Source organism: Apodemus sylvaticus, chromosome X (genome assembly GCF_947179515.1).
Source record: "Apodemus sylvaticus chromosome X, mApoSyl1.1, whole genome shotgun sequence".
Classification (NCBI taxonomy): domain Eukaryota; kingdom Metazoa; phylum Chordata; class Mammalia; order Rodentia; family Muridae; genus Apodemus; species Apodemus sylvaticus.
In genome coordinates, this window is record NC_067495.1 from 27,801,032 (window position 1) to 27,815,125 (window position 14,094).

General features: G+C 41.4%; 1 pseudogene; it reads right to left on the reverse strand.

Moving 5' to 3' along the window:
* Nucleotides 1-1,442: 1,442 nt before the first annotated feature.
* On the reverse strand, nucleotides 1,443-2,931 carry LOC127674397 (amyloid protein-binding protein 2-like; annotated as a pseudogene).
* Nucleotides 2,932-14,094: the final 11,163 nt, after the last annotated feature.

Here is a 14,094-nt window from a genome sequence, read left to right on the forward strand (position 1 = left end):
TTCCTTCAGATTGTCCTCTTTCCTCTCCTTCCACCCACCCCAGTTGTTTACCTCTTCCATTAAGAGTTTCTGTTCTTACTTTCAAATACTTATTGCAGTTTGATTGATTTTTGTACAGGGTGAGAGATAACGATCTAGTTTCCTTCTCAGACCTATGTGCATATCCAGTCTCCCTAGGACCTTTGTTGAAGAACCGTCCTTTCTCTAGTGTATGTTTTTGGCATCTTTGTAAAAAAATCAAATTGTTGTGAGCTATACAACAGATGTATCTTTTTAATTTTTAACATTTGTGTCTATAAGTATTTGTGTGTGTATATATGCACTACATGCCTGACTGGTGCTCCCAGAAGCTGGAAGGAGTCAAATCCTCTGGAACTGGAGTCAGAGTGAGCCACCATATGGGTGTTGGGAACTAAACCCAGGTCTGTCTTGTGTAAGAAATAGCAAGTGCTCATAACTGCTGGGCTATCTGTCCAGTTTCAACAGATATATATTTTTTTACAAAATTATTTAGTTTGTGTGTGTGTGTGTGTGTGTGTGTGTGTGTACATGTGGAGGGAAGGAGGGGAAAGGAGAGCAAGAGGTGACGTGGCAAGCATGTGGAAATCAGAAGACAGCTTTTGGAAGTAGGTTCTTTTCTACTTTGTTTTTGAAGCAGGATCGCTTTTGTTGTTTCTGCTGCTACGCTGTGTCTCCAGGCTAGCTAATACTCTAGCTCTGGGTGACTGTCCTGTCTCCACTATCCATCTTGTCTCCTTGGGACTGCTGGGATTATAGGTGTGACCCAGCATAGACAGATGTATTTTAAATGTTGAGTGTTTTGCCTATATGTATGTATGTATGTGTACCACATGTGTGTGGGGTGCCCACAGAAGACAGAAGAGGGTGTTCTCTGCTCTGGATGGTTGTGAACCACCACGTAGGAAACTGAACCTGGGTCCTCTGGAAGACCAGCCAGTATTCTTAATCACTGAGCCAACTCTCCAGCTTCAGAGAGATGCATTTTTAAAAACTAACTTACATGGCAATGAAATAACTCCCTTGAGTCTTAATAACTTTGGACAGGGAAAGTATAACTTTCTGAAATAGAAATAAAATTAAATGGTCTTTTTAAAAAAAAAAAAACTTTTAAAAAGTTTTTCTTTTTTTTTTAGAAGTTCTTTTTTTATCTTTCAGACTTTCTCAAAAGTGAATTATTTTTTAAAAAGAGGAAACTTTTTCCTGTTCTATTAGAGTGAGAATATGGGACTACTTATACATGTGGCACATGCTGATATAACTCAATATATGCTTATTCCATATAGGACTATCCAAAATAGTATCTTCAATGGACTGGACCAGTGTTTCAATGCAAATGCCAGCTCTAAAAACAACACGGTTTTGATTTCACAGTATGAATTCCCCAGAGTCTGGGAAAAGTCATCGTTAGCCGAGGCTATCCCTCAGCAGCTTGTTCCCTCAACGTTCTGAGACATCAGGAAGGACTGCACCACTTCTTCAGTGGACTGCGGGCTGCTGTTCACGTCTTCAATTACTGTCCATCTCACTGAATACTGTCCATCTCACAACTGGTTCCAGTTCGACAGAATGTTGTGATACTCAAACACTTTCCCACAATTTCCAATGGAGTTGTAAAGTTTAATGAGGCCTCAGGAATCATATTCTAGTCCACTGTAGCCTTCACCAAACAGTTTCTTCCCAATCGCTATGGACGGCATTTTCATACTGATTCAAGTCATAATGATACAGAGATGCCAGGGGTCCCACTGGAAGGGCCACTTCATAATCCTCTTGACCAAGGAGCTGCTTCTTAATCTGAATTGCTTTTATGTGCATTTCTTCAGCTTCCTTAAATTTTCTCATTGTCTTCCAAGGTTACCCATAGTGCTTTGTGGTGTCTGCATTAAATTCTCCGAATGCTTTCTTAGCTAGCTGCAGTGAGGACAAGGGCAAGTCATTGTGCTTCCTGAAGTGGCCTCTGCTCCATCTCCTTGTTATGATGGTCAGTTGCAGTCTCCTCTAAAATAAGTGCTTTTCCCCTCTTTGAAGAGGCTAAAAGAAGATGATTTTCAGGTAGGATGTGGGTAATGATACCAATGCCTGTTTCTGCATGAAATTGCACATGGTTGACCTTTCCAGAGCTGTACTGGTGAACACAGGAAGAGTAAGCCAGGTCCTCATGAGTTGTCACCACTGACCACTGACCGTCGAATGACTAGAGCTGCCTGGTAGATTGCAACAGACTGGCAGATATTGTCTACACTGAATAAGTAGAACCCATAATCTAGCAGTGTTAGAATATTTTCAGTGTTTGGATCCAAAATGATCTCGTGCCAATATACTGCATGTTTAATGAACTCTTCTGCCTTCTTAAATCCACGCTTGACTACACAAGCCTTGGAAGCTTGTCTTAAAACATCCATTACAACTCTGATTGGGAAGCCTGCTGTAATTTCCTTCATTGCCTCAATGCCCCACTTGTATGCTGGCTAGTGAGTACAGTGATGGTGAGGGGGTTTTTCTGTCTTGCTTTCAGTTGTGCACTTGACATGATGCTCCACTGGTTTCGAGCAGTGGAGTGTCATGCGAGGTTACTTCTTGTGTGAAATGGAAATTGCAAATATCATCTAGGCAAAGAAACCTTTAAATTAGCTCAGACATACATGGATAAGCTGTCAAAACATGACCAGCAAGCAAATAGAGCTGCTCTCTATGGAGAACTAAGTGTGTTCCTGTTTGCAAAAAGCTACATTGAAGCATACCCCTGATCCTCCTGCCTTAGCCTCTCGAGTGCTGGAATTACAGACATGTCCCCAAGCCATGCAGGACATAGCACCACATGGTGTGACCTTATGTCAACCCTCCTACCCTTTCAAAAGTCAAAGAACAATACTGTGTAATAGAAATTTCTACAGTGATGGAATGTTCCATGTCTGAAATATCCAGTATGGAAGCAACTAGACAGAAGTGACTACGGAACACTAAAAAGGGCTGCAGATAAGAAAGTGAACCAGAGACAATAAGACCTAATACTTAACACAGCTAGAATAAACAGAAAACACATCTAAAATGGCTCCAAGCATTACTAAGAATTGACTTTCACTCATGTTAGATGGTTTGGTTGGTTCTCCTTTTCTTCATCCTCCTTCCTTTAGCCTCTGTCTCACTATTGTTGTGATTATGAGCATATATACCATGGCTTTCAGTTTTAATTTTCATTTCCAAAGTCACAAAAAAAAGTCTCAGGCCTAAATTTCAAGTCCTTGTATATCTAGACATTAAAAGAAATAACAAATCCTTTAAGCCAAAGGCTCATACACAAAATTCTTCACCTATGTTTAAGTTTCAAGGCTATGTTTCTTGTTGACAGAATTCAGCATTCCTAACAGTCATCAGAAAAGAAATGAAAAGGAAGGGGGGGTGCACAGATAGCCCCATAGCATTGTGTCAATTGAATCACAAGGCAAACAACAACAACAAAAAACAAAAACAAAAAAACAAATCTAAGCTCCACTTAAAGCAGGCTTGAGATATAAAGTGAATAAATAAATTAACAAAGAAAAAAAACTGGGCTTAGTCATTGAGTGGCCAGGATTAGGATATCAGGAAAACAAACAAAGCAGCATCTGAAAGGTTTAATGATTAACACCCAGGACTTGGGCTAATACTTTCACTGAAGCAACCATCTCCTACTGGTTATTTGTGGAAGTATACAGGATTCTTGGTTGTTTTTTCCACACTCTAGGTCAAAACAGTATTCTCTTCAGTTGATTCAAGTGGGATGATGCCCCCCCACACACACACACACACAGTTGTCTGATTCAGCAGATGTTAGTAAGAACTGGGTCTTCTCTGAGGGACTTTCTTGCCATAAACTTTTTGTCCTTTCCTATATGGTTCATGGAAGGGCTTTCCAATTTGGGACACATATGTCATTGCTTCCCATCACTGATGAGGAAAGTACAAATGGTCCAGGATGTCTTCATCTGTGTCTTACTGGGAAGGTAAACATCAAGACAGCTCCATCTTCAAACAAAGGGGCTTGTTTTTGTCTGCTTTATGTGTTTGGTGTGCATGCTTGTATGCATGAATGCATGCGCGCGAGTGTGTGTGTGTGTGTGTGTGTGTGTGTGTGTGTGTGTGTGTGTGTTTGTGTGTGTGTGTGTGTGTGTGTGTGCTGAGGATATAGGTCTACATTTGTGCATGTATAAGCATGTACATGTCGTGCTACAGGTGTAAATCAAAAGAGAACTTCGGTGAGTTGGATCTACCGTTCTACCATGTGGGTCACTGGCATTGAACTCAAGACATGGGACGAGTATTTTTGGTTTTCATAATTGTGTTATTAGAGAAGGGTCTTACTATGTAGCTCCAGGAAGCTTAGAAGCTACTTAGTAGCCTAGGCTGGGCTTAAACTCCTGGCAATTCTTCTACCTCAGCTCCCTGAGTATTGGGATTACAGATATGAACCACCATGCCCAGGCAAAGGAGATGATTTTGTTTAACTCCAAAGACTGTCAGTTGTCTAAAATCAAAATGAATGAAATGGAGTCGTGCATAATGGTAATTCCTTTTTTAAAAAAGGAATTATTTAGTATATGTGAGTACACTGTAGCTGTCTTCAGACACTCCAGAAGAGGGTATCCAATCTCATTGCAGATGGTTGTGAGCCACCATGTTGTTGCTGGGATTTGAACTCAGGACCTTCGGAAAAACAGTCAGTGTTCTTAACTGCTAAGCCATCTCTCCAGCCCTCATAATGGTAATTCTGTCTATGCTGTCCCAGTATGGTGGCTGATAGATGGCTGTTGATCTGGTGTTAAGGTTGTTGTTAGCAATGGCTTGAGGAGAAGGTCCCTTTCCCAGCTACCCTGACTTACCTTGAACCTTGTTATCAAAACTGAAATTACAACCAACCCCAGTGATACTCTGAGGTCTAAGATAGTGGGATGTAAAGATCTCCCCCTGGGGGTGGTGAGATGGCTCAGTGGTTAAGAGTACCGACTGCTCTTCTGAAGGTCCAGAGTTCAAATCTCAGCAACCACATGGTGTCTCACAACCATCTGTAACAAGATCTGACGCCCTCTTCTAGTGTGTCTGAAAACAGCTACAGTGTACTTACATATAATAAATAAATAAATTTTTAAAAAATAATAAAATAAAGCTCTCCCCCAGTGGGCATCCCATGGCAATAGAAGTCCCCTGGGGTCTAGGCCTGGGCTTTCCTCTCTCCCTCGTGGCACTTCCTTCCTGGAAAGTCATGAGTGGGAAGATGAGCCTGGATGGCCCTGGTGTTAAGTGTGGCATTTGAGTTTGGAATCAACAAGGAGGAAGCTATGAGCAGGGGCATGTCCGTTCCACTTTGAGGGACACAGTGAGGACGGGCTAGTGTTGGAGATGGCTCCTTTCTGTTAGCTCGACCTACCCGAGGACGGCTATTGCCATCTCCTCCACCTTGGCACCAGGGACACTAGAGAAGAAAAGCTGTCCCAGAGGAAGAGGCAGCCAAGCCAGCGCTGCTGATCTAGCAATGTCACTGTTAAATGCAATGGAAATTTCCCAAAGGAAAGAGCTGACCCAATTCCAGGAAAAAAAAAAAGACTAGATGAGAAGGAAAAGACCGTACACACAGATAAGGATTCAGTCAGGCCACAGTGGCGTGTTATAGACATGCTTTCCACATCTCTACAGTCCCAGCACATGGGAGGCAGGAGGATCATTAGTGCAGGGCTAATGCAGGCTGTGGAGTGACGGCAAGTCCAGCCTCAGCTATCTATAATGAGACCCTGTTTCAAAAACTGAGGGGAAGGAATCACTTTTCTTTCGTCATTCTTATAGTCTAGATTCAGATAAATTTTCACACATTTTGATGAGTGTTCTTGATAATATATTTAAACTAGAGAATCTACTGATATGCAAAAAAGTAAGATTTAATCTGTGTTCACTTTTTTCAAAAGGGATATCTCAATATATACATTGTTGTATTTGAGTATCCATTTTCCTTCACCAGATGTTACCAGTCCTCAGAGCCTACCTTTTGGCAAAGCCATGGTATAGTAATATATGAATTGTTCACTGGTTTGTAGTTCTTTGTTTCACAGTAGAGCTGAGTATCACCATGTGTTGAAGGGTAATGGTTATTTCTTTTGTATACATTGTATAATTTATCTCTTGCTTCTCTCTTTCTCTCTCTCTTTGTCTGTCTCTGTCTCCTTCCCTCCCTCTCTCTCTTCCTTGTCCTCAGTGTTACAGATGAGTATAGACATTCCTTGTATGTTTCTAGTTCACTTTTGTCATATGGTTGTTGCCCTGATTTCTATGTCTTCTAGACATACCTTAAAATTTATTTCATTTTCATTGCTGGAAAGATGGCTCAATGGTTAAAAGCCATGGCTGTTCTTCTAGAGGACCCAGTTCATTTCCCAGCAGCCACATGGAACTTTTCAGTTGTCTGTAACTCCAGGTCCAGGGAATCTGACATTCTCACATATGCATGTAAGCAAAACACCAGTGCACAGAAAATAAAGATGTTTGGGGTGCTGGTGAGGTGGCTCAGCAGCTAAGTACACTGGCTGCTCTTTTTAGAGGTCCTAAGTTCAATTTCCAGCAACCGCATGGTAGGTCACAACCATCTTTAAAAAGAAATCTGATGCCCTCTGTGGCATGTAGGTGTACATTCAGATTGAATACTCATACATTAAAGAAATCATCTCATTCAACACTAACAGCTGTCACTAAGACTTTTGTTCTTTTGTTCATCATTTGTTGTTGTGTGTAGATTTAGAAACACTGTCTTACTAATAGTCCAAACTAGTCTTGAATTTACAGTGATTCTCCTGCTTCAGCATCTTGAGTAATTACAGTAAGTAAAACTAATTCAGATTTAGTGTTTTGTTTAACTGTATCAACCACTACTACAGGACAACATTTGTTTTATATATAAGAAAGGAATATCTCAACACACACACATACACACACACACACACACACACACACACACACACACACACACACACGTACCTGCTGGTACCCATGCCCATGCCTATGGCACGTACTGGCAGAAGCCAGAAGAGGACATCAGATCCCCCGGAACTGGAGCCATCTGATGTGAGTGCTAAGAACTGAACTCCAGTCCTCTGCCAGAGCAACAAGTACTCTTAACCACTAAGTCATCTCTTCAATTACTATTTTTTGTACAGAGCAGGGGCTTGTTTTAAGTCAGAGTTTCACTAATATGTGTATGTATGTATGTATGTATGTATATGTGTGTGTGTGCATGCATGCATGTGTGCTTGGGTGTGTTCCTGGCTGACATCTACCTCACTATGTAGACCAATTGACTTAAACTCACATAGATCTACCTGCTTCTGCCTCCCAAGTGCTGGAATCAAAGCTTGTGCCCACCACCACTCCTGCCTTCATTTTTCTTATTCTAATGGGAAAGTTTCTATTCCACAGAATCTGGTGAATCACTATTTTAAAACAAAGCTATATATTAGCTGAGCATATCACAAAAACTCACACAGCTGATGCAGGAGGATCTCAGTATGGACCCTAGCCTGAGTTTCATAGGCAGATATGGTCTCAAAAATACACAAGCACACATATGTGCATATGTGACATATACTCTGGTTAAAATATTCTTTTATTACTATACTAAAATTATTATTAATATTTGATTTTTAAGCCATGCATGTTATTACATATCTTTTAATCTCAGCACTCTGGAGGCAGAGAGAGGTAGATTTCTCTGAGTTTGAGGCCAGCCTGGTCTATAAAGTCATTTCTAGGCCAGCTAGGGCTACATAGTCAAATGCTGCCTTGAAAAAAAGTGTAAGTATAGACAAGTTCTTCATTATTTACAAGTTCATGCTGACTTGTTTGCCATACCCTTACATTTCTTCAGATCTATAGGTAGTGAAGTCAAGGCTAATAGGCTCATAGTGAGCTTTCATTGATAATTATCTGGTATGTTATCTGGTACTTACTGGCCAGCTTATTTTTTTATTTTATTACAGTTTTTTCTTTTGGTACAGGGTCTCATATATCCCAGTCTGGATTTGAAGCTGTTCTCTAGCCAGGGATGACCTTGAACTCCTCATCTTCATCTTCCTGCCTCCACTATTCCAGTGCTAGGATTATAGGCATGTACTAGCATGCACAGTTTTCACAGTGTTGGGGTGGAACACAGTAACCATTAATAGTAGTATGTGCATATACGGCAGTGTGCACAGACCAAGAAACCTTTACAGCAGGGCTTCCAAGGCAGCGAGAGTGGAGAAGAGAAAGCAGATAAGGACTGTTAAGGATTCTGGCTTAGAAAAATCCAGTGGACTGTAATAATCCTGCTCTCTTCGTAGAGTGCACATGAAGGCATAGATGGAAAATAATAGAGCCAGGTCAGCTGAGGACATGGCAGGGCAGCAGGGCAGCAGGGCTGGCGGAGGCTGCAGAAAGGTTCCGCTCTTCCCATGGCCCTGTGGCCCTGGCATCCACTCATCCATTCCATATCAAAAGTATAATGAAATTTCATCTTACTGCAGTTAGAAGAGGCATTTTTCAAAATGCCGATAGAGGTGATGAGAAAAGGGAACCTGAGCTTTATACAGTGTTGAAAAGGATGCAAATGAACAAAGACACCATGGGAAACAAAGTGGAGGCTCCTCAAAAGACTAAGAGCAGAATTTCCCTGTAATCCAGCCATATCACTCCTGTCTATGCCCTGCAGGAGATGAAACTGGTATGTGAAGGCGACATTGGCCCTGCCATGATTTACTGCAACACCATACACAGTAATTGTCTTATTCACTGTTCTATTGCTGTGAAGAGACACCATGACCAAAGCAACTTATAGCAAAAAGCCTTTAATTGGGTGCTTGCTTACAGTTTCAGCAGGTTAATCCGTGATCATCACGTTCAGGAGCATGTCAGCAGAATGGCAAGCAGGGATAAGCAATATGAACTTTGATTTTTCTCCCCCACAGACTAACTTTTTTGTTTACTTCATGAAAAAGTTAATCACTACTCCTTGGAAATAAAAATTAACCCAGACAAACTGAGTGTAATTTTGCCAACATTATATTCTTCAAAATTAGTTTTTATGTTTTCATAGGGGTATGGGTGATTTGCCTATATGTTGGTCTGTGCAATACTTGCACTTGCACTTGGCCTTTGGAGACCAGAGGAGGGCATGAGATACTCTGGAACTGGAGTTATAAATACTTTTGAGCCACAAGATGGGTGCTGGGAATTGGACCCAAGTCATCTGGAAAAGGATAGTCAGTTTTTTTAACCTCTGAGTCATTTCTCATCCCCCAACACTATAACTTGACACAAGCTATAGCCATTTTGAGAGGAGGGAATCTCAGTTAAGAAAATGTTTCCATAAGATTGTGCTATAGCCTGTAGTGCATTTTCTTAATAAGTGATTGGTGGGGGAGGGTCCAGTCCATTGTGGATGGTACTACCCTGGGCTGATGGTCCTGAGTTCTATAAGAAATCAGGCTGAGCAAGCCAGTAAGTAGCACCCCTCCATGGCCTCTGCACCAGCTTCTGCCTTCATGTTCTTAACCTTTTTGAGTTCCTGCCTTGACTTCCTTTGATAATGAGCAATGATGTGGAAGTATAAATCAAATAAACCATTTCCTGCCCAAGGTGCTTTTAAGCATGGTTCTCCATCATATCGATAGTAACTCTTTTAACTAAGACATCCAACTTTTCTCTTTTGGTGAGTTTTTTGAATATACTAGTTTCATATAATTTTTCTCTTCTTTACATCATTCCCAACAACTTTTAGGCTTTGCTGGATTCCAGTTTAAGATTAGAATTAGTCAATCATACTCAACCATCAAATAATCCTGGGATCTGAGAAATATAAAAATGCATGCAATTGTAGGCTCTGCTTTCCAGGAAATTTCAGTTTATTCTGTCAAAAGAGGAATGTTAAGGGTGTGAAAAAATGCTAGGGGCACCTATGCAGGTGAGAATCCAAAGCTCATGGAGTGTCCATTTAAAAACTGTCCTAAACAAATGGGACCTCATAAAATTACAAAGTTTCTGTAAGGCAAAGGACACCATCAAGAGGACAAATTGGCAACCAACAAATTGGGAAAAGATCTTCACCAATCCTATATCAGATAGAGGACTAATATCCAATATATATAAAGAACTCAAGAAGTTAGACTCCAGAAAAGCGAACAACCCTATTAAAAAATGGGGTACAGAGTTAAACAAAGAATTCTCACCTGAAGAACTTCGGATGGCGGAGAAGCATCTTTAAAAATGCTCAACTTCATTAGTCATTAGAGAAATGCAAATCAAAACAACCCTGAGATTTCATCTTACACCAGTCAGAATGGCTAAGATTAAAAATTCAGGAGACAGCAGGTGTTGGAGAGGGTGTGGAGAAAGAGGAACATTCCTCCACTGCTGCTGGGGTTGCAAATTGGTACAACCACTCTGGAAATCAGTCTGGCAGTTCCTCCGAAAACTGGGCACCTCACTTCCAGAAGATCCTGCTATACCACTCCTGGGCATATACCCAGAGGATTCCCCAGCATGTAATAAGGATACATGCTCTACTATGTTCATAGCAGCCCTATTTATAATTGCCAGATGCTAGAAAGAACCCAGGTATCCCTCAACAGAAGAGTGGATGCAAAAAATGTGGTATATCTACACAATGGAGTACTATTCAGCCATTAGAAACAATGAATTCATGAAATTCTTAGGCAAATGGATGGAGCTAGAAAACATCATACTAAGTGAGGTAACCCAGACTCAAAAGGTGAATCATGGTATGCACTCACTAATAAGTGGATATTAACCTAGAAAACTGGAATACCCAAAACATAATCCACACATCAAATGAGGTACAAGAAGAAAGGAGGAGTGGCCCCTGGTTCTGGAAAGACTCAGTGAAGCAGTATTCGGCAAAACCAGAACGGGGAATTGGGAAGGGGTGGGTGGGAGGACAGGGGGAGAGAGCGGGGCTTATGGGACTTTCGGGGAGTGGGGGGCTAGAAAAGGGGAAATCATTTGAAATGTAAATAAATTATATCGAATAAAAAAATTAAAAAAATAAATAAAGTGTTTGCATTGCAAAAAAAAAAAAAAAAAAAAAAAAAACTGTCCTAAAATACAATAGAAGGGTTTCTCACAAGAGGGGCTAATCACAAGAGACCTCAAGTAAAGGTTAAGATGCTGAAGAATGTCAGATCACAGGAAACTGAAACTAAATACCCAAAGAGGCAGGACATGGCCAACTCAAGGGACTGGCTGGCTCAGAGGAACATGGAAAGGGGCGGGGTTGGCATAGATACTTTCATGAACCAAGCTAGGTTGGGTTCAGCTCTTAGAGATCAGATTGTCTGACACTGGCCCTGGGATGCAGTGTGAGTGAAGATATGGAGGTAGAAATGGCTTTGGTGTAAATGGCACTGGGAAGGACCATAGGAATCACAGAGATATATGTACCTGCCTCTACCTCCTTAGTGCTGGGATAAAGGCACGCATCACTATGCTTGACTCAACTTTTTAAGACATTTATAAGTACTTGTTTGTGGGTCTCAGCCTATGAATGAGCATTAAGTCATAGAGAATTACATATATTAATAACCATTCTGAACTTTCATTTCTGGGACATTATGTTGAAATCTTTAGATGCTATTGGCACGTTATGCTTGCTTGTCTAAAATTCTCACATCCAATTACTTAATTTGACTGATGATTGGAGTTTACTCCAAAATGTTTAGCCATGCCCATCCGAACTCCCTTTGCCTTTATAAAGAAGCGTTGGTACATTAGGGCATGTGGTGGTTTCAATGAGAATGGGCTCCACACACTTATGTTTGAATGTTTGGTCCCCAGTTTGTGAAACTGTTTAGAAAGGGTTAGGAGGTGTAGCCTTGTTGAAGGAGGTGTATCATTGGGGGTGGGCTTTGAGGTTTCAAAAGCCCATATCTTTCCTAGTTAGCTTATTCTCTCTGCCTCTGCATGCGTCTCAAAATGTAAGCTCTCAGCTACCTGTCCAGCACCAGGCATGCCTGCCTGCTTCCTTGCTGCTCTGCTCCCCAGCATGGTGGTCATACACTCACCCTCTGAAACTCTAAGCAAGCCCCCAGTTAAACTCTTCTATAAGTTGCCTAGGTTATGCTGTCTCTTCACAGCAATAGAAAAGTAACTAAGACAGGCCAAATACCTTTTTGTTTAGATCCTGTCATTTTCATAACAGAACCTTAAATTAGTCCCTCAATACATAAAGCATATAAATTATTCAGTACCTCAACATTTCCACCCTTACATATTGGCTGTTGTTTCTGTTGAGCTCCTACCATGGTGTAGCTGTCAGCAGCCCAATGGTGAGAAGTGCTTTTGAGGACTGCAAAAGATGTTATGTAAGTTTTTGTTGCTACCAATTAGAGATGCCAGATAGGTTGTTTCATGCAACTATTCATCTGTCCAGTATCCAGTAGACATTGTTAATCAGTCACAGAAATTTTTCCTCCTGAGGCTGGCTAGACTCACAGAATTTTACAGCACATATCACTCAGGCAGCTACTATAAATGTTGAAATGTGAATTGAAACCTACTTGCCATCCACAGGATAATAACCTAAATGCTGCCATGGTTAAGTCGGCCTATTTTGGAGCTGCGCACTCTACTTAAGCAGCAGGAACATTTGGACAGTACAGAGAGTTGACTTAATGTAGTGTGCTTTCTGACTGTAGCAGTGGGATACTTTGAAGGAACCGGAGTGCAGTTAGTTTGAGAGTCCGCTCTGTCCTTCCACCATGAGTTCCAAGGATCAGCCTTACCTCTTCAGGCTTGCATAATGTCTTAGTCAGGGTTTCTATTCCTTCACAAACATCATAACCAAGAAGCAAGTTGGGGAGGAAAGGGTTTATTGAGCTTACACTTCCACGTTGCAATTCATCACTAAAGGAAGTCAGGACAGGAACTCAAGCAGGTCAGAAAGCAGGAGCTGATGCAGAGGCCATGGAGGGATGTTTCTTACTGGCTTGCTTCCCCTGGCTTGCTCAGCCTGCTCTCTTATAGAACCCAAGAGCACCAGCCCAGAGATGGTACCACCCACAAGGGGACCTCCCCCTTGATCACTAATTGAGAAAATGCCCCACAGCTGGATCCCATGGAGACACTTCCCCAACTGAAGCTCCTTTCTCTGTGATAACTCCAGCCTGTGTCAAGTTGACACACAAAACCAGCCAGTACACATAGCAAGCACTTTTGCTCCCTGAGCCATCATGTTGGTGGTGTGATTCTTTAGGATACATATTTGCTGCTTAGCTCACAATATCATCCTCATTAGAATTTGAGACTTTTCTTTGTACTAAAAGCTATAAGAAGCATCATACTTTACAAAATCAGTTGAACAAATTTTATTGGGTACCTTTACTGATACTTTTACCATAGTATCTGATGGAAACAAGAAAGGAAAGATTTATTTTCACTCACAGTTCCAGAGGGCTCTGTCCATCATGGCAGGAATGGTGTAGCCGGGCAAAACAGTTCATGACATGGTGAGCCAGGTCGCAGGAATTCCACTTGTTCTGGTTTCCTCTCTGTTGCTATGGAAAAACACACCGGTTAAAACAACTTAGAAGAGGAAAGGATCTATTTGGTTTGAAGCCAGGGCTACTTTCTATTCTACCTTTGACCAAATGAACTAGTTCATAGCCAAAGAAATACAGCAGAAACCATGGAGGAACACTTTTTTTTGGGGGGGGGGGTTCAGTGGCAGACTCATGCTTAGCTGGCTTTTTTATATAACTTAGGACCACATACCTAGTGATTAGTGCAGCCCATAGTGGGCTACACTACTACATCAACTAATAAGACTGTTCTCTACATCAACTGATAAGACAGTTCCGCATAGACATGTTCACAGGCCACTGTGATCTGGACAATCTCTTAATGGAGACTGCTTTCATAGGTGACTCTAGGTCCATTAGATTGGCAGTTAAAACTAACTAGGCCACCAGTGCTTGGCTTGTTTCTCCTTTGCTCTTTTTATTCGGTGTGGATCACCAGCTCATGGTGTAATGCTGTGTGTATTCAGAGTGGGTCTTCCCAATC